General features: G+C 44.7%; 1 pseudogene; it reads right to left on the bottom strand.

The window, feature by feature from the left end:
• Positions 1–8,314: 8,314 nt before the first annotated feature.
• On the bottom strand, positions 8,315–23,542 carry LOC121270447 (annotated as a pseudogene).
• Between the last annotated feature and the right edge of the window lie 2,767 nt (positions 23,543–26,309).

Here is a 26,309-nt window from a genome sequence, read left to right as displayed (position 1 = left end):
TAGACTGGGAACAGCTACTTGTGGGGAAATCTACAGAGGAGCAGTGGGGGGCGTTCAAACAGGAAATGGGGAGGGTACAGGCTCAACATGTTCCCTCTAGGGTGAAAGGAAGGAGTACCAAGCCCAGAGAACCATGGATAACCAGAGATATTCAGGTTACAATGAGATGGAAAAGAAAGGCTTTTAGCAGGTACAAGGGGAGCAAATCAGCAGAGGCATTAGTGGAGCACAGAAAGTGCAGGGTGGAGCTTAAGAAAGCAATTAGGAGAGCAAAGAGGGGATATGAGAAAGCTCTGGCTGGTAAAAGTAGGGAAAATCCCAAGATATTCTATAAGTATATCAATGGGAAGAGGATAACAAGGGAAAGAGTAGGCCCCATAAGGGACCAAGGGGGAAATCTATGGATGGAGCCAAATGACATCACGAGAGTGTTGAATGAACACATCACATCTGTCTTCACCCAAGTGAATGAGGATGAAGGTATGGACCTTGGGGAGAGAGACTGCGAGGTTCTTGAGCAACTTGATATCAGGAGTGACAAGGTATTGGAGGTGTTGGCAGGTTTAAAAGTGGACAAATCTCCAGGTCTGGATGATTTGTGTTCCACGCTGCTGAGGGAGGCAAGGGGGGAGATCGCAGGGGCTCCAACCCAAATTTTTAATTCCTCTCTGGCCATGGGGGAGATGGAGGACATTGGAGAACAGCTAATGTGGTTCCAATATTTAAGAAGGGTTGTTGAGATTCATCAGGGAACTACAGACCAGTGAGTCTCACGTCAGTGATAGGGAAACTATTGGAGAAAATTCTGAAGGAGAGAATCTATCTCCACTTGGAGATGTAAGGTTTGATCAGGGATAGTCAGCATGGCTTTGTCATAGGGAGGTCATGCCTAACAAATTTGATTGAATTTTTTGAGGAGGTGACCAGGTGTGTAGATGAGGGTAGTGCAGTTGATGTAGTTTATATGGATTTCAGCAAAACCTTTGACAAGGTCCCACATGGGAGACTTATAGAGAAGGCAAATGCAGATGGGATACAGGGTGATTTGATAAGGTGGATTCAAAATTTGCTTAGTTGTAGGAGGCAGAGGTTGACAACAGATGGATGATTTAGTGACTGGAAGCCAGTGTCCAGTGGCGTACCACAGGGATCTGTGCTGGGTCCCCTAGTATTTGACATTTATATGTACGACATAGATGACTATGTTGGGGGTGGGGGAGGGGGGGGATGATTAGTAAGTTTGCGGATGACACAAAGATTGGCCAGGTGGTTAACTGTGAGGTTGAGTGTCTTGGGCTACAGGAAGATATAGACAGGATGGTCAAATGGGCAGATAAGTAGCAGATGGAATTTAACACTGAAAAGTGTGAGTTGATACACTTTGGAAGGAGTAACTTGACAAGGAAGTATTCAATGAACAGCATGACATTAGGAAGATCTGAACAAAGAGACCTTGGCATGTGTGTCCATAGATCTCTGAAGGCAGAGGGGCATGTTAGTGGGGTGGTGAAAAAGGCATATGGGACACTTGCCTTTAACAATCAAGGCATAGATTACAAAAGTAGGGAGGTCATGTTGGAGTTGTATAGAAGCTTAATGAGGCCACAGCTGGAGTACTGTGTGCAGTTCTGGTTGCCACATTATAGGAAGGATGTGATTGCACTGGAGGGGGTGCAGAGGAGATTCACCAGGATGTTGCCTGGGATGAAACATTTAAGTTATGAAGAGAGGTTGGATAGACTTGGGTTGTTTTTGTTGGAGCAGAGAAGACTGAGGGGTGACCTGCTCAAGGTGTACAAGATTATGAGGGATATGGACAGGGTGGATAGGGAGCAGCTGTTCTCCTTAGTTGAAGGGTCAGTCACGAGGGGATATAAGTTCAAGGTGAGGGGCAGGAGGTTTAGGGGGGATGTGAGGAAAAAATGTTTTTACCCAGAGGGTGGTGACGGTCTGGAATGCGCTGCCTGGGAGGGTGGTGGAGGCGGGTTGCCTCACATCCTTTAAAAAGTACCTGGATGAGCACTTGGCACGTCATAACATTCAAGGCTATGGGTCAAGCTTTGGTAAATGGGGTCACGTAGGTAGGTCAGGTGTTTTTCATGTGTCGGTGCAGGCTCGATGGGCCAAAAGGCCTCTTCTGCATTGTGTGATTCTGTGATTCTGTGAAGTCACTCAGCTATATTCAAGAAGGTGGCTCACCAGCACCTTCTCAAGGTTAATTAGGGATGGACAACAAATTCTGGCCTTGTCAGCGATGCCCATATTCCATTGAAGAATAAAGAGAGAAATCACATTCAGGAATGAACTATGTTCATTCTGACAGATGGAGATTATTGATTAGTTGGAATGAATTGTCGATTTCTCTTTGATAAGAGACCAATTGATGTCCTGTTACTGATTTCTCCTTTCTTACTCCAGATTATTTCAGTTCTCAAATCTTCAGTTACAAGCTCCCCAAACCTGCCATTGAATTTCCTTTCTCACTACTGTTTTATTACCTCATGTTATCCCTGCTGTCTGTCCCAAATCAATGCATTTCACTAACACATGTTGAAATGTTTGCTCCACTCCCACAGGGTTTCATTTGTTTAATGTCACAAATAGAAAGGTACAGTTTTCTCCTGGAGTTTGAGACAAATCAGCTTTCAAAATTGGCAGAGTCTCAGCCAATGATGCAAATCTGGCCTTAGCCCCACCCCCTTATTCACTCCAATTGGCTGGAAGACCACGGGGCACCCAATCCGTTCTCCAGTCCTGCCCCCTCTTCCTATTGGTTTGGAGCATTTTCTTTACTCACTTGCAGGATGCGGGGCGTCACTGGCTGGACTAGCAACTATTGCCCATTCCTAATTGCCCTTGAGAAGGTGGTGATGAGCTGCTTTCTTGAACAGCTGCAGTCCCTGTGGTGTAGGTACACCCACAGTGCTGTTAGGGAGGAGTTCCAGGATTTTGACCCAGCGACAGTGAAGGAATGATTATATATTTCCAAGTCAGGATGGTGAGTGGTCGTGTGTTTGGAAGGTGCTGTCCAAGGAGCCTTGGTGAATTTCTGCAGTGCATCTTGTAGATGGTACTGACTGCTGCCAATGTTCGTCGGTGGTGGAGGGAGTGAATGTTTGTGGAAGGGGCGCCAATCAAGCTGGCAGCTTTGTCCTGGATGGTGTCAAGCTTCTTGAGTGTTGTTGGAGCTGCTCATGGAAAGTATTCCATCACACTCCTGACTTGTGCCTTGCAGATTGTGGACAGGTTTTGTGGAGTCATGAGGTGAGTTACTTGCCACAGAATTCCTAACCTCTGACCTGGTCTTGTAGCCACAGTATTTATATGGCTAATCCAGTTCAGTTTCTGGTCAATGGTAACCCCCAAGCTGTTGATAATGGGGGATTCAGCGATGGTAATTCCATTGAGTGTCAAGGGGCAATGGTTAAATTCCCTCTTTTTGGAGATGGTCATTGCCTGGGACTTGTATGGTGGACATGTTACTTGCCACTTCTTAGCCCAAGCCTGTATGTTGTCTAGGTCTTGCTGCATTTGGACGTGGACTGCTTCAGTAATTAGGAGCTGCGAATGGTGCTGAACATTGTGCAATCATCAGCAAACATCCCCACTTCTAACCTTATGATGGAAGGAAGGTCATTGATGAAGTAGCTGAAGATGGTTGGGCCAAGGACACTACTCTGAGGAGCTCCTACAGTGATGTCCTGGTAGTGAGATAATTGACCTCCAACAACCACAACCACCTCCCTTTTTGCTAGGTTTGACTCCACCCGGGGAGAGTTTTCCCCCTGATTCCCATTGATGCCACACTCAGTCAAATGCTGTCTGGATGTCAAGGGCAGTCACTGTCTTCTCACCTCTGGAGTTCAGCTCTTTTGTCCATGTTTGAACCAAGGCTGTAATGAGGTCAGAAGCTGAGTGACGCTGGCGAAACACAAACCGAGTGTCATTGAGCAGGTTATTGCTAAGCAACCACTGCTCGATAGCACTGTTGATGCCCCTTCCATCACTTTATTAATGATTGTGAATAGATTGATGGGGTGGTAATTGGCCGGGTTGGATTTGTCTTGCTTTTTGTGTACAGGACATACCTGCCCAGTTTTCCACATTGCCAGGTAGATGCCAGTGTTGTAGCTGTACTGGAACATCTTGGGCAGGGGCACTGGAAGTTCTGGAGCACAAGTCTTCAGTATTCTTTCTGGAATATTGTCAGGTCTCATAGCCTTTGCAGTATCCATTGCCTTCTGCCATTCCTTGATATCACGTGGAGTGAATCAAATTGGCTGAAGACTGGCATCTGTGATGCTGGGACCTCTGGAGGAGGCCAAGATGAATCATCCACTCGGCACTTCTGACTGAAGACTGTTGTGAACACTTCACCATTATCTTTTGCACTGATATGCTGGGCTCCTCCATCAATGAGGATGGGGATGTTTGTGGAACCTCCTCCTCTGGTGAGTTGTTTAATAGTCCACCACCATTCATGACTGGATGTGACAGGACTACAGAGCATAGATCTGATCCATTGGCTGTGGAATCTCTTATCTCCGTCTATCACTTGCTGCTTATGCTGTTTGACATGCAAGTAGTCCTGTGTTGCAGCTTCACCAGGTCGACACCTCATTTTTAGGTATGCCTGGTGCTGCTACTTACATGCCCTCCTGCACTCTTCATTCAACCAGAGTTGATCCCCTGACTTGGTGGTAATGGGAGAGCAAGGGATATGCAGGGCCATGAGGTTACAGATTGTTTTCGAGTACAATTCTGCTGCTGCAGATGGCCCACAGTGCCTCATGGCTGCCCAGTCTTGAGTTATTAGATCTGTTCGAAATCTATCCCATTTAGCACGGTGGTAGGTCAGGTGAGAGACCAATGGTGGGAGCCTCTTTCTCTGCTGTCCTATTCGGGCTTCTATGATCTATAATAATATAATGATTCATAGTAAATACAATATGATAGAACCACAGAGCACAGATGGTGGCATTCAGCCCATTGTGCCTGTATTGTCCCTGGAAATGTTACCAATCTGTCCCACTCCCCTGGTCTTTTCCAATAGCCCTCCAAATCTTTCCTTATTAAGTAAAAGTCCAAATCATTTTTGATCGTTACTATTGGATCTGCTTCTAACAGTCATTCAGACAGTGTGTTCCTGATCATGATAACTCTTTGATTAAAATACTCTCCCCTCATCTTCACTTTGGACTTTTGCCAATTATTTTGAAACTGTGTTCTGTGGTCACTAACCATCCTGCCAATGGAAACAATTTCTCCCTAAACAGAGGAGAACTCCTAAAAAAAAAATCAACATTGCTATGAAATCATTCCCTAACCTCTCTGTTCTAAAGAGAACAATCCCAGCTTCTCCAGTCTCTCCACATAATGGAAACCCCTCATCCCCATTAACCATTCTGGTAAACATTCCTTACACCCTCTCTGAGGCTTTGACATCTTTCCTAAAGTGTGGGACTCAGAATTGAACCCAATATTTCACTTTAGGATTAGCCCCAGGTTTATAAAGATATTGGATAACGGACTTGTTTTTATACTCCATGCCTCTATTGATAAATCCAAGGTCCCCATTAGCTTTTGTCAAACAGTTTGATCAACTTCTCCTGTCTTTTTCTAGGATTTGTTCACTTACACTCCCAGGTTACTCTGTTCCTGCACTCTGTTTAAAATTGTACCATTTAGTTTATACAGCCTCTCCTCATTCTCCCTTCTCCTGGTACAGTGGGACCAACATGTGTGCTTTAACTAGCAGCACCAAAAAAACAACTTGACTAATTGGTTATTCATCTAATCGCTGTTGTTGGAATCTTACCTTGTGCAAACTGATTGTCATGAAACAGTAGTAACTTGTATTCATAGAATATGTTTGTTGTAATAAAACTTTGCAAGTTGCTTCAGAGGAGTTTCATAAAGCAGAATTAGACACCGAGTCACTCAGGTTGATATTAAAGTCGATGGCCAAAAGCTGGATTTGAGAGGCAGATTGTAACAAGCATCTTTAATCAGGAGAAACTCAGCAGGTCTGGCGGCATCGGCAGAGAAGAAAAAGTTGACGTTTCGAGTCCTCATGACCCGCTGATGCTGCCAGACCTGCTGAGTTTTTCCAGGTAATTCTGTTTTTGTTTTGGATTTCCAGCATCTGCAGTTTTTTGTTTTTATATCTTTAATCAGGAGAGTGGCCGAGAGGTTTAGGGAGGGAATTTCAGAGCTTCATCCACTTGGTGATCCATGTGTAAAAGTTGAATATGATTGCACTTTTTGTGATGGCGATTTAGAAATGTTTTGTAATGTTCTTTCAGATATTTTATGAATAAAGTATATTTTTCGAAAAAAAATTTCAGATCTTCATCACCTTACCCTCGTGTGGCTGTGGTGGGGAAGAGACTGTTATTCACCTCCTTCTGGAAGGTGCCTTTGGAAAGAAGGTCTGTAGAGAGATACAGTGGCTTTTGTCCAAATTCATCTTGAGCAATGCTGTGACACAGGACTCTGTGCTCTACGGGCTGTTCCCAGGGACACACGGTGAGACAAACATCAACTGCAGCTGCAGGATCATCAACTCGGTGAAAGATGCTCTTTGGTCTACCTGAAACTTGTTGGTCTTCCAGTACAAAGAGTTGTCCCCAGCCGAGTGTTGCAGACTGGCACATTCCAAGGTCTAGGACCAGAGGCTGAGGGACACACTAAAGATTGGGGCAGCCACTGCAAAGGCTCAATGGGGAAAGGTCACTGTCTAAGACCTTTCTGCCATAGTGCACCGAGATGCTGGGAATTGTATGGACCCCTTGGGCTGTACGGCTCACAATGAATATATGTAGTGAATACTAAATGTATTATAATTGTACCTCAGAGTGCAATATGATGTATGTCGATAACTCCAATACCATTGCACTTGTCTGTCTGTAATGACCATAATAAAATGACTGTAATATTCATTGATTGTATTGAAGCACCTTGCGATCCATGTGCAAAAGTTGAATCTGATTGCACTTTTTGTGATGGCCAACTAGAAATGTTTCATGACGTTCTTTCAGGTGTTTTATGAATAAAGTACATTTTTCAAAACAAGTAAATAAATTTCAAAGCTTCATACCTAGGCCCTGCCTAGGTTGGGTAATTAAAATCAGGGATGCTGTAAGAGGATAGAATGAGGGGAGTGCAGATATATCAGACAGTGTGAAACTGGAGATTATGGAGATAGGGAGGTTTGAGGTCATGGATGGATTTGAAAACAAGAATGTAAATTTTAAAATTGAGGCATCACTTGACCAGGAGCCAGTGTCAGTCAGTGAGTGATGGGTGAACAAGACTTGGTGTGAGAAAGCACATTGGCAGCAGATCTCACGTTTCCATGTAGGAGTGGGGTGAACGTGAGAGGCTGGTCAGAAATGCATTGGAATCGTCAAGTCTAAAGGTAACATGGGCATGGATGAAGGTTTCAGCAGCAGATGAGCTGGGATGGGGTGGAGACAGGCAACGTTATGGAGATTGAAATAGCTGGTATTCGTGATGGTTAGCTATGTGGTCAGAATGTCATCTTGGGTTCAAATTGGGCTTCGGTCTTCCCAATTATTAATTGGGGAAATTTCTGCTCATCCAGTACTGGATGTTAGATAAGCAGTTTGATAATTTAGTAACAGTGGAGAGGTAGAGCTGGGCATTGTCAGTGTACATGTGAAAACTAACACAGTGCTTTTGGATGATGTCACCTAGTGGCAGCCTGTAGATGAGGAATAGGAGGGACCAAGGATAGATCCTTGGAGGACACCATGTACAAGGACTTTGGAGAGGAAAGGGAGGTTGGAGATGGGGCAGTAGTGTGCAAAAACGGTGGGTTAAAGAGTTTTTTTTAGGATGGATGATGACAATGAATTTAAAGGTGAGACGGACAGTATCAAAAAAGAGCGAGCTGTTAACAATATCAACTAACATGGGGAGGATGGATGGCTAACAGTTTAGCGAGAATAGGATCAAGGGAGCTGAAGGCAGGTCTCATGGACAAAATGAGCACTGAAGGAGATAGAAGATAGGAGAAAGACTGGAAAAAGATGCAAATTCAGGGCTTAGATAAGGGGAAACTTTACAGACAGTTTGTCTCGTTGAGCTAGTGGAAAGGAGGGAAGCAGCAGAGGCAGCTGATCAGCTTGTCTCAATCTTAGTGACGAAGAAGCTCCACGAGTTCCTTATACTTGTTGTTGGAGGTGAGTGTGGATGATACTAGGGAAATGGAGAGCACTTCAAAAGGAACAAACTCATGTTAGTTCATGAAAAAGATTCAACAGACTGTGTGTTGAACACAAAGCTCTTTTATTTGGCTTTTATCCATAGTATTAACTACAATAACTGGCCGAAAGTTTATTAACATCAGCAGAACCAGACCCCAATGAACAATGGTTCATCCCAAATATGATTAACAGTAAAATCCAATCACTATAGTTACTTGTGAATTTGCTGGTGTACCAGCAGGTTGGATGACTGTGTGAATCCTTTCCCACACTCAGAACAGGTGAACGGCCTCTCCCCAGTGTGAGTTAGCTGGTGTATCAGCAGGGTGGATGACTGAATGAATCCCTTTCCACACTTGGAACAGGTAAACGGCCAGCCTCTCCCCAGTGTGAATTCGCTGGTGTGTCAGCAGGGTGGATGTCTGACTGAACCCCTTTCCACATTCAGCACAGGTGAATGGCCTCTCCCCAGTGTGAGTGCGCTGGTGTGTCAGTAGGTGGGATGACCGAGTGAATCCCTTCCCACAGTTGGAGCAGGTGAACGGCCTCTCCCCAGTGTGAACTCGTTGGTGTTCCAGAAGGGTGGATGACCGAGTGAATCCCTTCCCACACTCAGAGCATGTGAATGGTCTTTCACCAGTGTGAACTCGCTGGTGTGTCAGCAGGTTGGATAACCGAGTGAACCCCTTCCCACAGTCAGTGCAGGTGAATGGCCTCTCTCCAGTGTGAGTGCACTTGTGTGTCAGCAGGTTGGATGAACAAGTGAATCCCTTCTCACAGTCAGAGCGGGTGAGTGGCTTCTCCCCAGTGTGAACTCGCTGGTGTTCCTGAAGGGTGGATGACCGAGTGAATCCCTTTCCACACTCAGAACAGGTGAACGGCCTATCCCCAGTGTGAATTTGCTGGTGTGCCAGGAGGTGGGATGACTGAATGAAACCCTTCCCACAGTCGGAGCAGGTGAATGGTCTCTCCCCAGTGTGAGTGCGCTTGTGTGTCAGCAGGTTGGATGAACAAGTGAATTCCTTCCCGCAGTCGGAGCAGGGAAACAGCCTCTCCCCAGTGTGAACTCGCAGGTGTTCAAGCAGAGTGGATGACCGAGTGAATCTCTTCCCACATTCAGAGCATGTGAATGGTCTCTCCCCAGTGTGAATTTGCTGGTGTACAGTGAGGTCAGATATTGTCTTGAACCCAGTCCCACAGTGAGAGCACCTGAACGGTCTCTCGTCAGTGTGAACACGTTGATGGCCAGTCAGTTTCCAGGAACTTTTAAAGCACTTCCCGCAGTCTGGGCATTTGAAGGGTCTCTCGACAGTGTGAACTTGTCCATGTTGCAGCAGGTGGGATGAACAAGTGAATCCCTTCCCACACTCAGAGCAGGTGAAGGGCCTCTCCCCAGTGTGAACTCGCTGATGACTTTCCAGCTCTGATGGGTAATTAAATCCCTTCCAACAGTCTCTGCATTTCCACAGTTTCTCCCTGTTGTGACTGCATTTATGTTCTGACAGGCCAGATGATTGGCTGAAGCCTTGTCCACACACACAACACGTGTACGGTTTCTCTCCACTGTGAATCATGCTTTCTCCTTCTATGTTCAAAATCCGATGGTATTCAGGTTATGATAAATTAGGCGACTCTGTCAGATTTTGATGTTATTTTTGGCCTCAGCTTCCCGACTGCAAATCCTCCCCTTTAACGCCCTGTGAAATTGATTTAAAACAGAATAAGAGACAGAACCCACAAAAACTCAAAGGCAGATTGTGAATCTGGTAACTTGCGATGATGTCACTAGGAAAAAGTGACCATGAAAACTGCTGGATTGTCATAAAAACCCAACTGGTTCATTAATGTCCTTCAGAGAAGGGAACCTGCCACCCAAACTGGTCAACACGAGACTCCAGCCTCGATGGGAGAAGAGAGTAAGAGAGAGAAGCTGTGGGGTGGGAGAGGCAAGGGGTGAAGAAGAGGGATTTTACATATCTACAAATCAACCAGAACTTTCACAGAATCTCCCAAACCCTCAACCTCCATCACCTAGAGGGACAAGGATAGCAGGTGTATGTGAACACCACCATCTCCAAGTTTCCCCTCCAAGTCACACACCGTCCTGACTTCTCTGACATCCAGGACTGGATCAACAGAAATTTCCTCCATTTAAATATTGGGAAGACCAAATCCATTGTCTTCAGTCCCCACTACAAATTCCACTTCCTAACCCTCTTGCCAAAAACTGACTGAGGATGATCCAGAATATTCACAACAATGGAGAAATATTTCACCCCAAACTGAGCTTTCAACCACATATGGAATTGTATAAAACACTGGTGAGGCCACAACTGGAGTATTGTGTGCACTTCTGGTCACCATATTACAGGAAGGACGTAATAGCGCTGGAGAGAGTGTAGAGGAGGTTTACAAGAATGTTGCCAGGGTTAGAAAAGTGTAGCTACGAGGAGAGATTGGATAGGTTGGGGTTATTTTCCTTAGAACAAAGAAGGCTGAGAGGTGACTTGATGGAGGTATACAAAATTATGAGGGGAGTAGATAGAGTGGACAGGATAAAATTGTTTCCCTTAGTGGAGAATTTTAGAACCAGGGGACATAGATTCAAGATAAGTGGCAGAAGGTATAGGGGGGACATGAGGAAGAACTTATTTACACAGAAGGTAGTGGATGTCTGGAATTCGCTGCCCAAGTTGGTGGTAGAGGCAGAAACTTTAAACTCTTTCAAAAAGTACCTGGATCTGCACCTAAATTGCTGTAAGCTGCAGGGCTATGGGCCGGGTGCAGGAAGGTGGGATTAGAAAGGACACCTGGGTGTCCTCAGCCTGGCATAGATAAGATGGGCCGAATGGCCTCCTTCTGTGCTGTAACTTTTCTATGGTTCTATATCTGCATCATCACTATTACAGTATGCTTCCACCTCAGTAACATTGCCTAACTCCACCCCAGTCTCAGCTCATCTGCTGCCTCCCACATTCAACATCCCTGTGATCGTGAGGTCATCCAAAGCTCTGCTGCCCGTGTACCCACTCAGACCAAGTCTTGTTTACCCTTCACCCCTGTGCTCACTGACCTACAAGGCTCCTGATTCATAAAATTCCTGTGCAACACCTTGGAAAGGTCAAATACATGAAAGGTGTTTTACAAATACAGATTGCTGTTGTTGATTTTGAACATTTCATCATTACTCGGTGAAAATCCTGTAACTCCTTATATATCATTGTGGGAGCATCTACACCAGATGGACTGCAGCAGTTCAAAAAGGTCAAACATCATCTTCTCCACAGGTAACTGGGGACTGGTAATATCTGCTGCTGGTCTTGTTATTGAAAGGGCAGGAGATGGGATTAGCTGATTGGCTCTTGCAGAGATCCAGCACAGGCAGGATGGGCTGAATGACCTCTGTCTGTATTGTAACCAATCAGTGATTCAATGACTCGATGAAAAAGGAGCTACACTCAAGGCCAGGGAACTAACTTCTACAACCAACGCTTCCCCTGCAACAAACCAGCTTTAAATTAGTCTGTTGGTGATTCTAGACTCAGTTCTGTGAGCAACGTCTGCAACAAAATAATAGCAAAATACTGCAGCTGCTGGAAATCTGAAACAAAAAGAGCAAATACTGGATATACTCAGCAGATCAGGCACTAACTGTGGAGAAACAGAGTTAACATTTCAGTGTGTACAGAATGAATTACAGGGAATAAAAATGGTGCAGATCTTGATGGAAAATATAAGCTCTATAAGGACTATAATGCAGGAAAAACAATTCCTGACTCTGAAAGATACTCTGGGAAGATAAAGCTGGTAAACTAACAGCACATGGTCAGAGGATGGACAGCGGTGGGAACCTCATTTCGACATGGTTGGCAGAAGTAACAGTAAAATGCTAAACATGTCTAAAACACATCCATTATTGGAGACAGAGGAAGTTAGACCATGGCAGAGAGATGATCAAGGAGATTAGGCAGAGCTGAAATGGAACAATGGATGGACATGGATTCAGATCCACAGCAAAGGAGCCATGCCAGCCCCAGAGCCATGGAACCTCACACAGACAACAGTGCAGAACACTAAAAGATCTAAATTGCAGATCAACAGTCAAAATACTCACTTCTGAAACAAATTTTACTCTTTTCAATATTAAAATCTCCTGCTGGAGCCCGCAGCTGAAAAGATATCAAAAGTACTGTGTCAGAGAAAAATCTCCCAGCTGAGGAAATATCTGGGGAGCGGAATGATGTCACCCGTGTAATTGTCGGTGTGTGATGACATCACAGACACAAACACAGAACAACTGGGTCTGTGCAAACCAGTGATCACTGCACATTAGGAAGGATGTGAGGGTCCTTGAGAGGGTGCAGAGGAGATTTACTAGAATGGTTCTGGGATGATTGTTTTTAGTCATATTGTTAGGCTGGTAAAACTGAGGTTGTTCGCCTTGAAACAAAGCATTGGAGGGGGAGCAGAGGAGATTCACCAGGATGTTGCCTGGGATGAAACATTTAAGTTATGAAGAGAGGTTGGATAGACTTGGGTCATTTTCGTTAGAACAGAGAAGACTGAGGGGCGACTTGATTGAGAGGTACAAGATTATGAGGGGCATGGACAGGGTGGATAGGGAGCTGCTGTTCCCCTTAGTTGAAGGGTCAGTCACAAGGGGTCATAAGTTCATGGTGAGGGGCAGGAGGTTTGGGGGGATGTGAGGAAAAACTTGTTTACCCAGAGGGTGGTGACGGTCTGGAATGCGCTGCTTGGAGGGTGGTGGAGGCGGGTTGCCTCACATCCTTTAAAAAGTACCTGGATGAGCACTTGGTACGTCATAACATTCAAGGCTATGGACCAAGTGCTGGTAAGTAGGATTAGGTAGGTAGGTCAGGTGTTTCTCATGTGTCGGTGCAGACTCAATGGGCCAAAGGGCCTCTTCTGCACTGTGATTCTGTGAAAGGGAGATTTGACAGAGGTGTACAAGTTTATAATAGAATTAGGTAAAGTAGGCAAAGGAAAGCTGTTCCCATTATTTGACTGTAAAAGGATTGTGGGCACAGATTTCAAATTTTCCACAAGACCTACAGGGAGGATGTGAGGAAGAAATTTTTTGCAACGAGTGGTAATAACCTGAAACTTAATGCTTACACTTAAATGCTGATCAAATCCAGGTCCTACATTTGAACATATGAATTAGGAGCAGGAGTAGGCCACTCAGCCCCTCAAGCCTGCTCTGCCACTCAATAAGATCTGAATGTAACCTCAACCCCATTCCCACCTACTCCCAGTAACCTTTCACCCCCTTATTTATCAAGAATCTAACTAGCCCTGCCTTAAAAATATTCAAAGACTCTGCTTCCACCACCTTTTGAGGAAGGGTTCCAAAGACTCACCACCCTCTGAGAAAAAAATTCTCCCCATCTCTGTCTCAAATGAGCGACCCCTCGTTCTAGATTCTCCCACAAGAGGAAATATCCTCCCCACGTCCACCCTGTCAAGATCCCTCAAGATTTCAATTAAGTTGCCTCTTACTCTTCTAAATTCCAGTGGATACAAGCCTAACCTGTTCAACCTTTCCTCATTAGACAACCCACCCATTCCCGGGTATTTGTCTAGTAAAGCTTCTTTGAACTGCTTCTAATGCATTTACATCTTTCTTTAAATAAGGAGACCAGAACTGTACATAATATTCCAGATGTGGTCTTACTAATGCTGTGTACAACTGAAGCATAACCTCCCTATTTTTGTACTTAATTCCCCTCACAATAAATAATAACATTGTTAGCTTTCCTAATTACCTGCTGTACCTGCATATTAGCCTTTTTGTGGTTCATGCACGTGAGACACCCAGATCCCTCTGAATCTCAGAGTTCTGAAATCTCTCACCATTTAGCTAAGCTTGCTTTTTTCTTCCTGCCAAAATGAACAATTTCACATTTGCTGACATTATATTCCATTTGCCAGATCTTTGCCCACTCACCTAACTTATCTCTGTCATGTAGTCTCCTTGCAACTTCTTCACAATTTACTTTCCTACCTATATTTGTCATCAGCAAATTTAGCCACCATTCCTTCATCCAAGTCATTTACATAAATTGTAAAATGTTGAGGCCCCAGCACTGATCCCTGTGGCACACCACTCATCATATCCTGCCAAACAGAAAAAGACCCATTTATGCCAACTCTCTGCTTCCTGTTGGCTAGCCAATCTTCTATCCTTGCCAATATGTTACCCCCCACACCATCAGCTTTTATTTTCTGCAATAACCTTTGATGTGGCACTTTATCAAATGCCTTCTGGAAATCTAAATACAGTACATCCAGCAGTTCTCATTTATCGACAGCAGATGTGGCTCATTCAACAAACTCCAATAAATTGGTTAAACATGATCTCACTTTTACAAAATCATGCTGACTCTGCCTGATTGCCTTGAATTTTTCTAAGTGCCCTGCTATAATATCTTTAATAATAGCTTTTTATGTTTTCCCAATGACAGATATTACACCAACTGACCTGTAGTCTCCTGCTTTCTGTCTCCCTCCCTTTTTGAATACCATTTGCTATTTTCCAGTTCAATGGAACCTCCCTGAATCTAGGGAATTTTGGAAAATTAAAACCAACGATCTCACTAGCCAAAACAAAAACAGAATTACCTGGAAAAACTCAGCAGGTCTGGCATCGGCGCAGAAGAACAAAGTTGATGTTTCGAGTCCTCATGACCCTTCAACAGAACTAAGTAAAAATAGGAGAGGGGTGAAATATAAACTGGTTTACCCCACCTTAAACCAGCTTATATTCCACCCCTCTCCTATTTTCGCTTAGTTCTGTTGAAGGGTCATGAGGACTCGAAACGTCAACTTTGTTCTTCTCCACCGATGCTGCCAGACCTGCTGAGTTTTTCCAGGTAATTCTGTTTTTGTTTTGGATTTCCAGCATCCGCAGTTTTTTGTTTTTATTTTGGATCTCACTAGCCACTTCTTTCAAGGGTGAAGTCCATCAAGACCTGGGTATTTTTCAGCCTGCAGCCCCAACAATTTGCTTAATACCATTTCCCTGGTGATTGTAATTTTCCTGAGTTCCTCCTCCCTTCCATTTCCTGATTTACAATTATTTCCGGGATGTTACTTGTGCCCTTGATACTGAAGATTGAAGCAAAATACCTGTTTAATTCATCCATCATCTCCCTACTTTCCATTATCAATTCCCCAGCTGCACTTTCTATAGGACTAACAGTTACTCTTTTCCTTTTTAAATATCTACAGAAACTCTTACTATCCGTCTTTATATTACTAGCTAGCTTTCTCTCATACTCTAATTTTTCCCTCCTTATTAATCTTTTTATCGTCCTTTGCTGTTCTTATATTCTTTCCAATCTTCTGACCTGCCACACATCTTTGTGTGATTACATATTTTTTCTTTAAGTTTGATACAGTATTTAACTTTTTTGGTTAACCACGAATGGTGGGCCCTCCCCTTGGGAGATGGGACGGTAGTTTGCAAAGATGGTGGGGTAAAGGTTTGTTTCTTCTCAGGAGGGTGATGATGGTGAACTATAAGGTGAGTGGGACAGAGAAGAGAAAGAGAACCATTAACAATATCAGCTAATATGGAGAAAATGGATGGTCAACAGTTTAGTGAGAATAGGGTCAAGGCAGTAGAAGGCAGGTCTCATTAATAGGATGAGTTCAGAGGGCAAGAGGGGAGATAGGAGAGAAAGAGAGCACTTCAAAAGGATCTAACTTGTATTAGAGATGTTACAAAGACTCGACACACTGACTGTTTAAAATAAGGCTGATTTATTTGGCTTTATCCAGAATACTAACCCCTATAATTGGCATGGAGTTTAACATCAGCAGAAACAGACCAAATGACATAGTTCAGTCCTGGTTGTGAATAACAGAAAAATCCAATCACTGTAGTTACTTGTGAACTCGCTGGTGTCTCAGCAGGTTGGATGAGGTAGTGAATCCCTTCCCACACTTGGAGCAGGTGAACGGTCTCTCCCCAGTGTGAACTCGCTGGTGTGTCAGCAGGTTGGATGACTGAGTGAATCCCTTCCCACAGTCGGAGCAGGTAAATGGCCTCTCCCCAGTGTGAACTCGCTGCTGTGTCAACAGGGCAGATGACTGAGCGAATCCCTTTGCACACTCGGAGTGGGTGAACGGCCTCTCCCCAGTGTGAACTCGCTGGTGTGCCAACAGGGTGGATGACTGACTGAATCCCTTCCCACAGTCGGAGCAGATAAACGGTCTCTCCCCAGTGTGAGTGCGCTGGTGTGTCAGCAAGTTGGATTTCTGAGTGAACCTTTTCCCACAGTCGGAGCAGGTGAAAGGTCTCTCCCCAGTGTGAATGCGCTGGTGTACAGTTAGTTGAGATGAGTGCCTGAACCCAGTTCCACAGTGAGAGCACCTGAACGGTTTCTCATCAGTGTGAACACGTTGATGAAGCATCAGATCCACGGAACTTTTAAAGCATTTCCCACAGTCTGGACATTTAAAAGGTCTCTCCCCAGTGTGAACTCGCTGGTGTGTCAGCAGATGGCATGAGTGAGCAAATCTCTTCCCACACTCAGAGCAGCTGAACGGCCACTCTCCTGTGTGAATTCGCTGGTGCACATTGAGGACAGATAATGTCTTGAACCCAGACCCACAGTGAGAGCACCTGAACGGTCTCTCGTCAGTGTGGACACGCTGATGGGCCGTCAGTTCCTGGGAACTTTTAACGCACTTCCCACAGTCTGGACATTTGAAAGGCCTCTCGTCAGTGTGAACTCGTCGGTGTTTCAGCAGCGTAGATGAACAAGTGAATCCCTTCCCACACTCAGAGCAGGTAAACGGCCTCTCCCCAGTGTGAACTCGCTGATGATTTTCCAGCTCTGATGGGTAATTAAATCCCTTCCCACAGTCCCCACATTTCCATGGTTTCTCCCCATTCTGACTGCATTTATGTTTCAACAGGCCAGATGACTGACTGAAGCCTCGTCCACACACAGAACAGGTGTACAGTTTCTCTCCACTGTGAACAGTGCTTTCTCCGACCATGTTCAAATTCCAATGATATTCAGGTTACAATAAGCTGGGCAACTCTGTCAGATTCTGATGTTTGGTTTCAGTTTCCCGAATGCAAATCCTCCCCTCTTAATACCCTGTGAAATTGACTGAAAACAGAGAAAAGGGAGTGAGAGAGAACCCACACAAACACAAGGGCAGGTTGTGAAATTGAGCTGAATGAATGTGGGAATTTGTGGGGCCAGCACGAGGAAAAAGTGACCATGAAAACTGCTGGATTGTCATAAAAACCCAACTGGTTCACTAATGTCCTTCAGGGAAGGGAATCTGCCACCCAGTCTGGGCCTACACAAGACACTGGCCTAGATTGGAGAACATAACAAGAGAGAGAAGGGTTGGGTGGGAGAGACAAGGGCTGAAAATGAGGGATTCCAACTCAACCAGAATTTTGACGGAAGCTCCAAAACCCTGAAGCTCCACCACCTAGAAGGGCCAGGATAGCAGGTGTATGTGAACACCATCACCTCCATGTTCTCCTCCAAGTCACACACCGTCCTGACTTGTCTGACATCCAGCACTGGATGAACAGAAATTTCCTCCATTTAAGTATTGGGAAGACCAAAGCCCACTCAGTCCCCACTGTCTTCAGTCTTCAGTCCCCACTACAAATTCCACTCCCTGGCCACTAACTCCATCCCTCTCCCTGGTAACTGTCTGAGGCCAAACCAGTCTGTTCACAACCACTGGGTCATATTTCACCCAAAAATTAGCTTCAAACCACATATATGCATCATCACCAAGGCCGCCCATTCCCACCTCAGTAACATCGCCCGACTCTGCCCAAGTCCCTGCTCATTTTTTGCTGAAACTCTCATCCATTCTTTTGTCACCTCTCGACTTAACACTCCCAGCCGTCCTCCCACAGTCAGCCTCCCTGTAAACATGACACCAAGTCATGTACCCCCATCACCCCAGTACTCGCTGACCTACAAAGGCTCCTGATTAAGAAGAACCTAAGTTTTAAAATTCTCATCCTTATTTTCTTATCTCGTATCCTTATATCCTTATTTCTCCATGGCCCCTCCTTATCTCTGTAATCTCCTCCAGCCTCACAACCCTCTGAGATATCTGCACTCCACTAATTCTGACATCCTGAACATTCCCGATTTTAATTTAACCCTGAAAAGTGTGAGGTGATACACTTTGGAAGGAGGAATTTGACAAAGAAGTTTTCAGTGAACGGCATGACACTAGGAAGTTCTGAGGAACAAAGGGACCTTGGTGTGTGTGTCCATAGATCTCTGAAGGCAGAGGGGCATGTTAGTGGGGTGGTGAAAAAGGCATATGGGACACTTGCCTTTACCAATCAAGGCATAGATTACAAAAGTAGGGAGATCAACTTGGTGAGGCCACAGCTGGAATACTGTGTGTAGTTCTGGTCACCACATTATAGGAAGGATGTGATTGCACTGGAGAGGGTGCAGAGGAGATTCACCAGGATGTTACCTGGGATGAAACATTTAAGTTATGAAGAGAGGTTGGATAGACTTGGATTGTTTTTGTTGGAACAGAGAAGACTGAGGGGCGACCTGATCGAGGTGTACTAGATTATGAGGGGCATGGACAGGGTGGATAGGGAGCAGCTGTTCCCCTTGGTTGAAGGGTCAGTCTTGAGTTCAAGGTGAGGGGCAGGAGGTTTAGGGAGGATGTGAGGAAAAACGTGTTTACCCAGACAGTCTGGAATGCACAGCCTGTGAGGGTGATAAGGTGGGTTGCCTCACATCATTTAAAAAGTACCTTGATGAGCACTTGGCACATCATAACATTCAAGGCTATGGGCCAAGTGCTGGTAAATGGGATTAGGTAGGTAGGTCAGGTGTTTCTCACATGTCGGTGCAGACTCAATGGGCCGTGTGATTCTGTGAATTGTTCCACCTTTGGTGGTCAAGCCTTCAGCTGCCAAAGCCAAAAGCTGTGGAATTTCTTCCATGAACCTCTCTGTCTCTCTACTTCACTTTCCTCTTTTAAGATACTCCTTAAAAACTATGTTTGACGAAACTATTGGTCACCTGCCCTAACATCTCATTATGTCGGTTTAATGTTGCTGTATAACACTCCTGTGAACACACATTGGAATGTTCTACTACATGAAAGGTGCTATATAAATACACATTGTTGTTGATTTGGACATAAACAGCTGTTCCTTCATCATCATTGGGTGAAGACCCTGTGACTCCTTACCTAACAGCATTGTGGGAGCATCTTCACCACACGGACTGCAGCGGTTCAAGAAGGTCAAAAATCATCATCTCCACAGGTAACTGGGAATGGGTAATATCTGCTGCTGGTCTTGTTAGTGAAAGGGCAGGCGAGTGGGACTAGCTGATTTGCTCTTGCAAAGAGCCAGCACTGGCGGGACAGGCTTAAATAACCTCTGTCTGTTTTGTAACGATTCCATGATTCCAAGACTCAATGAAACAGGACATACACTGGAGGCCAAGGACAGACTTCAGCCATCAACGCCTACCCTGCAACAAATCGTCTCTGACCTGGTCCGACTGTGTTCCCAGATTCGGTTTTATGATCAACACCTGCAATAAAATAATAGCAACAGACTGCGGCTGCTGGAAATCTGAAAGATAAAGAGGAAATGTTGGAAATTCTCAGCAGCTCAGTCACTATCTGTAGAGAGAGAAAAAGAGTTAACGTTTCAGGGTGTGCAGAATGAATTACAGGGAATAAAAACGGTGCAGAATTTGATGTTCGAAATAAGCTCAGAAGTGGAAGAGGAATGGACTATAGCGCAGGAAAAACAATTCCTGATTATGAAAGATACTGTGGGAAGATAAAGCCAGTAAGTCAGCAGCACATGGTCAGGGGATGGGTGGCCGTGGAAACCTCATTTAGACAGTCGACAGAAATAACAATGCAATACTAAACAAAGCTAATATACACCCATTAATAGAGACAAAGGAAGTTAAACAATGAGATAGGTGATTGGGGAGGGCAGAGGTAAAAGTAACACAGACACAGATTTAAGATTATCGGTAAGATCAACAGGGGGGATGTGTTAAGGAGTCAGTTACTTTAGTAAGGAGAGATGATATCTTGGAGGGGGCTTCGAATGAAGCTTTGTGGGTAGAGCTTAGGAATAGAAAAGGGGCAGCCACATTGTTAGGTGTTTATTATAGACCCCTAGATAGTCAGCGGGAAATTGAGGAGCAAATATGCACAATTTGTGGAGGTGTGTAAAAACAATAACAATAAGGTAAATATATTAGGTGATTTCAACTTTCCCAACATTAATTGGGATAGACATAGTGTTAAGGACTTGGATGGAGTGGATTTCTTGAAATGTGTACAGCAGAATTTTTTAGGTCAATATGTAGAGGGTCCAACAAGGGACAGTGCAGAGCTGGACCTAATTCTGGGGAATGAAGCCAGACAGGTGGCTGAGGTGGTGGTGGGTGAGCATTTTAGAGATAGTGACCACAACATGGTACAGTTTAAGTTTGTTATGGACAAAGAAATCGACAAGTTGCAAAATGTTTTGGATTGGGGGAAAAGTGGATTTTCATAAAATAAGGCAGGATCTGGCCAAGGTAGACTGGGAACAGCTACTTGTGGTGAAATCTACCGAGGAGCAGTGGGGGGCATTCAAAAAGGAAATGGGGAGGGTACAGGTTCAACATGTTCCCTCTAGGGCGATAGGAAGGAGTAACAAGCCCAGAGAACCATGGATAACCAGAGATATTCAGGCTATGATGAGAAGGAAAAGAGAAGCTTTTAGCAGGTACAAGGGGAGCAAATCAGCAGAGGCATGAGTGGAGTACAGAAAGTACAGGGTGGAGCTTAAGAAAGCAGTTAGGAGAGCAAAGAGGGGATATGAGAAAACTCTGGTTGGTAAAAGTAGGGAAAATCCCAAGAAATTCTATTAGTATATGAATGGGAAGATGATTACCAGGGAAAGAGTAGGCCCCATAAGGGACCAAGGGGGCAATCTATGGGTGGAGCCAGAGAACATCACTAGAGTGTTGAATGAATGCTTCACATCCATCTTCACCCAAGAGAATGAGGATGAAGGTATGGAACTCGGGGAGAGAGACTGCGAGGTTCTAAAGCAAATTGATATAGGGAGCAACAAGGTATTGGAGGTGTCGGCAGGCTTAAAATTGGATAAATCTCCAGGTCTAGATGATTTGTGTGCCAGACTGCTGAGGGAGGCAAGGGAGATCATCACAGGGGCTCTGACCCAAATTTTTAATCCCTCTCTGGCCACGGGGGAGGTGCCAGAGGACTGGAGAACAGCTAATGTGGTTCCGCTATTTAAGAAGAGTTGTAGAGATACACCAGGGAACTACAGGCCAGTAAGTCTCACGTCAGTGTTAGGGAAACTATTCAAGAAAGTTCTGAAGGAGAGTATCTATCTCCACTTGGAGAGGCAAGGTTTGATCAGGGATAGTCAGCATAGCTTTGTCCGAGGGAGGTGATGCCTAACAAATTTGATTGACTTTTTTGAGGAGGTGACCAGGTGTATAGATGAGGGTAGTGCAGTTGATGTAGTTTATATGGATTTCAGCAAAGCCTTTGACAAGGTCCCACATGGGATACAGGGTAATTTGATAAAGTGGATTCAAAATTGGCTTAGTTGTAGGAGGCAGAGGGTAATGACAGAACGATGCTTTAGTGACTGGAAGCCAGTGTCCAGTGGCGCACCACAGGGATCTGTGCTCGGTCCCCTAGTATTTGTCATTTATATAAAACGACATAGTTGACTATGTGGGGGGGGGGGGGGGAGGAAGAAGAATTAGTAAGGTTGTGGATGACACAAAGATTGGCCGGGTGGTTAACAGTGACGTTGAGTGTCTTGGACTACAGGAAGATATAGACGGGATGGTCAAATGGACAGATAAGTGGCAGATGGAATTTAACCCTGAAAAGTGTGAGGTGATACACTTTGGAAGGAGGAATTTGACAAGGAAGTATTCAACAAATAACATGACACTAGGAAATTCTGAGGAACAAAGGTACCTCGGCGTGTGTGTACATACATCTCTGAAGGCAGAGGGGCATGATAGTGGGGTGGTGAAAAAGGCATATGGGACACTTGCCTTTAACAATCGAGGCATAGATTACAAAAGTAGGGAGGTCATGTTGGAGTTGTATAGAACCTTAGTGAGGCCACAGCTGGAGTACTGTGTGCAGTTCTGGTTGCCACATTATAGGAAGGATGTGATTGCACTGGAGGAGGTGCAGAGGAGATTCACCAGGATGTTGCTTGGGATGAAACATTTAAGTTATGAAGAGAGGTTGGATAGACTTCGGTTGTTTTTGTTGGAGCAGAGAAGACTGAGGGGTGACCTGATCGAGGTGTACAAGATTATGAGGGGCATGGACAGGATGGATAGGGAGCAGCTGTTCCCCTTAGTTGAAGGGTCAGTCACAAGGGGACATAAGTTCAAGGAGAGGGGCAGGAGGTTTAGGGAGGATGTGAGGAAAAATGTTTTTACCCAGAGGGTGGTGACGGTCTGGAACGCGCTGCCTGGGAGGGTGGTGGAGGCGGGTTGCCTCACATCCTTTAAAAAGTACCTGGATGAGCACTTGGCACAGCATAACATTCAAGGTCAAGGGCCAAGTGCTGGCAAGTGGAATTAGGTAGGTAGGTAGGTCAGGTGTTTCTCACGTGTCAGTGCAGACTCGATGGGTCAAAGGGCCTTTTCTGCACTGTGTGATTCTGCGGGGACGAAATTTCACAAAGTGAGTGTTAATGACCTGGAACTCAATACTTAAACTCAAAGGCTGATGAATGGAGTGACTCGAGTCAGATCTTAATGTGATGTTTAGTTTTAGTTTGCTGTGTGTATATCCTCCCCTTCTAACCCCCTGCAAAAGGAGTTTCCAAAACCCATCCCTGTCAGACCAGGATAGAAATTCACAATATCCTCTCCTCCTGCTGACAGGGGTCAGGGACGACCGCGCATGCGCACTGCTGCAAATTGACCCGGTAAAGATGACGGCCGTTAACTCGGGCCTATCGCTGGAGACGCGATCCCACAGCCTCCGTCGCACAGATTCTAACTCGTCATCAGTAGCTTCTTATTCTGAGTTCAGAGCCGCTTCGTGTACTTACGAGCCCGCCCGTCCACCCACCGGCTCCGTTTCTCCCTCTACTCCGCAAATTCTCTTACCGCCTGAAGCTGAGACAAACAAGAAGCTTTCCGTCGCCATTACCCGCAGTGCGCATGTACCAGAACAATTTTCGGGGAATGATTGACGACGGTTCCGGACCAATAGGAATAGGGGGCGAGGCTGGAGGGCCGAGCTTGAGCCGCTGGCCCTCCAACCAATTGGAGTGAATGAGGGGCGGGGCTGAGCCTGGACCTCCCTCATTGGCTGAAACTCTGCATCATTTTGAAAGCTGATTTGTCTCAAACTCCAAGAGAAAACTGTATCTTGCTGTTTATGGCTTTAAACAGATGAAACCCTGTGGCTGTGGAGTAAACATTTCAACCTTTGTCACTGAAATGTGGGAACAAGATGAAACAATGCACAAACAATTGACTGACTTTATCTGTATAAAATAAAGGGGGAGCCTTTAATGGTGGTGCCGAAACACAGGGACCTCGGTGTACATGTCATTGATGGTGAGAGGGCATGTTGAGAGAGCAGTTAATAAAGCATTTTGTATCTTAGGCTTTATTAATGGGGGCATTGAGTACAATAGTATGCAGGTCATGCTGAGACACTATTTAAGCTTCATTTGGAGTATGCGTCCAGTTCTGGGCACCATACTTGAGGGTGGATGTGAATGTATTGGAGAGAGTACAGAGGAGAATACACAAGAATGCTTGCCAGGATGAAGAACTGTAGCTATGAGGATAGATTGGGACTGTTTTCATTGGAGAAAAAGAGGCTGAGAGGAGACTTGATAGAGGTATTCAAAATCCTGAGGGGTATGGACAGGATAAATAATGAAACTGTTCCCACTCAAGAGAACATCAAGAACTCGAGGGCACACATTCAAAATAATTGGCAAAAGGATTAAGAGTAATGTGAGGAATTTTTTTCCCCCAGAGAGTGGTTGGAGTCTGGAACCTGAAAGGGTGGTGGAGGCAGGATGATTGAGGTATTCAAAAGGGAATTGGATTGCTACCTGAAAAGAGACGATGGGCAAAGTTACAGGGATAAGGCAGGGGAGTGGGCGAGGTGGAATGCTCTTTTCAGAGAGCCAGTACAGACTCAATGGGCTGAATGGTCTCCTTATGCACTGTAAAGATACTGTGAATAACTGGGCGGACAGGGAATGTCACTATGAGAACAAGGAGAGTCCCTGGTTTCAATAAATGAACCGGAAGAAGGGTTAGGATAGGTTCAAGAAAAGATTAATACTGTCATCTTTCAGAGAAACACATGATAAAGGAACAACTGATTACAAAGACAATCTCTTGTCGTTTGTGTGTGATGGGGGTGTGCTGGACCACGTTTAAAGGAATTAAATGATATATGTTGTCTGTATTGGACAATCACATGAAAATGTGAATTCAGATGAGGATATGGATTGGTGTTAGGTGGCAAGATCTGGATCTGTGTATTACTCCAGGAAGCCTTAAAATCAGAGTGACAGTATTTCAGAACCTAGGTTCAAAATACACAGGGGACAAATTCACCCCCAAAATGCCTGTGACAATTCTATCATGGGAGCAGCCACTGGAAGAAAAATTACCCCCGTATGTGGGAGACAGAACCTGTGAGGATCAGCACCTCCAATCACAGATTCTGTCTCTCGTGACTTTGCTGCTTCTCCAGGCAGAATCTGTGATTGGAGGAGCAGCTTTGCCATCTATTTTGAGGAAGGAAGCTTACTGGCTGGCTACTTGAGTCAGTGATGTGTGGAGGAGCTGTTTCTCCCTGGGATGGAACTAGAAGGCTTCAGAGCACTGTGAGCCTCATAAAGATTGAATCAACCTGCAGAGAAGCACAGAACTCTCTCCATTCTGCCAAGTGAGCCTCGATTATTTTTATATAACTCAGGAGGTGGGTTGAAACACCCACAAGTGTACAGTACAGGTATTTGATTAACCAGGTATTGTGAACTCACTGGCTAATCACATATGCCAAATTAGAAGTTGAGATATATTTGTCAAGGTTTACATTCTTAAACAGTTATGTGCTGGTTAATGCTCACAGACAACATACAGAACCCCCGTTCTGAGCTGATCTCAGCTGGTATAGTGATGTTACTGATGAATTTTGAATGTAAATACGCACACAATGAAGATCAGAAAGACAAGAGTTTTTTCCTGCTCCACCATCTGATCCAAAAAACATTCTGTGTTTATTTACCAAATATATAAGTGCTTTATGATTTGAACAGTATCCAATAAAATGACTAAAACCCGAAACCAAGGATCAAAAGTATCTGGTTAACTTAATTTCAGCAAAATGGAATGTGTTCAATCTACTTTGGTGATTGCAGCTGGTCCTGTTTTTATCCAGAAAGAGGTTCACTTGACATAGAAGATTAGAAAGTGTCTTTATTTGATGATAGGTGAATATAACTGTCAGGGGATTTGATATAAACCCCGCCAAGTGCTACTCTTTTCCAAACCAGTTTTCCAAAGAGAAAAGGGACACAGACAGACAGTCGGCAGCAACTTCAGCTTATCTATAGACAGTGAAAACAATGTCAATCAGTCATTCAGTGAGATCATACACGAGGCAGATCCTTTCTGCAATGTGTTTATTTTTAGAAATACAGAACTTATAAACTTCCCAAGGCATCTTCCCATGTAAGTGCAGGAAATTCAACATCTGCACTTTCACCTCCTCCTTTCCTGCTGTCCAGGGGCTGTTCATTCCCAATAAGTTACCTTGTATCAAATGGTTGGAATTTTCAAGAAGGAAATGGAGTATGGGAGATTAATTTAAAATAAGTTAACAAAAACATCTTATTTATAGATTCCAAGTTAAAAGATTTAATACATACAGTGTGGGGTATTTGTGCTGTTATCTATTGAAAGAGGGGACCCCCCGAAAAGATCAATGTAAATACACAAGATAATGTTACTGTGTGACTGGAGC

The sequence above is a fragment of the Carcharodon carcharias genome, chromosome 27 (genome assembly GCF_017639515.1).
Source record: "Carcharodon carcharias isolate sCarCar2 chromosome 27, sCarCar2.pri, whole genome shotgun sequence".
NCBI lineage: Eukaryota > Metazoa > Chordata > Chondrichthyes > Lamniformes > Lamnidae > Carcharodon > Carcharodon carcharias.
The sequence above is the reverse complement of the archived record's forward strand: the minus strand, read 5'-3'. Positions and strand labels throughout refer to the sequence as shown.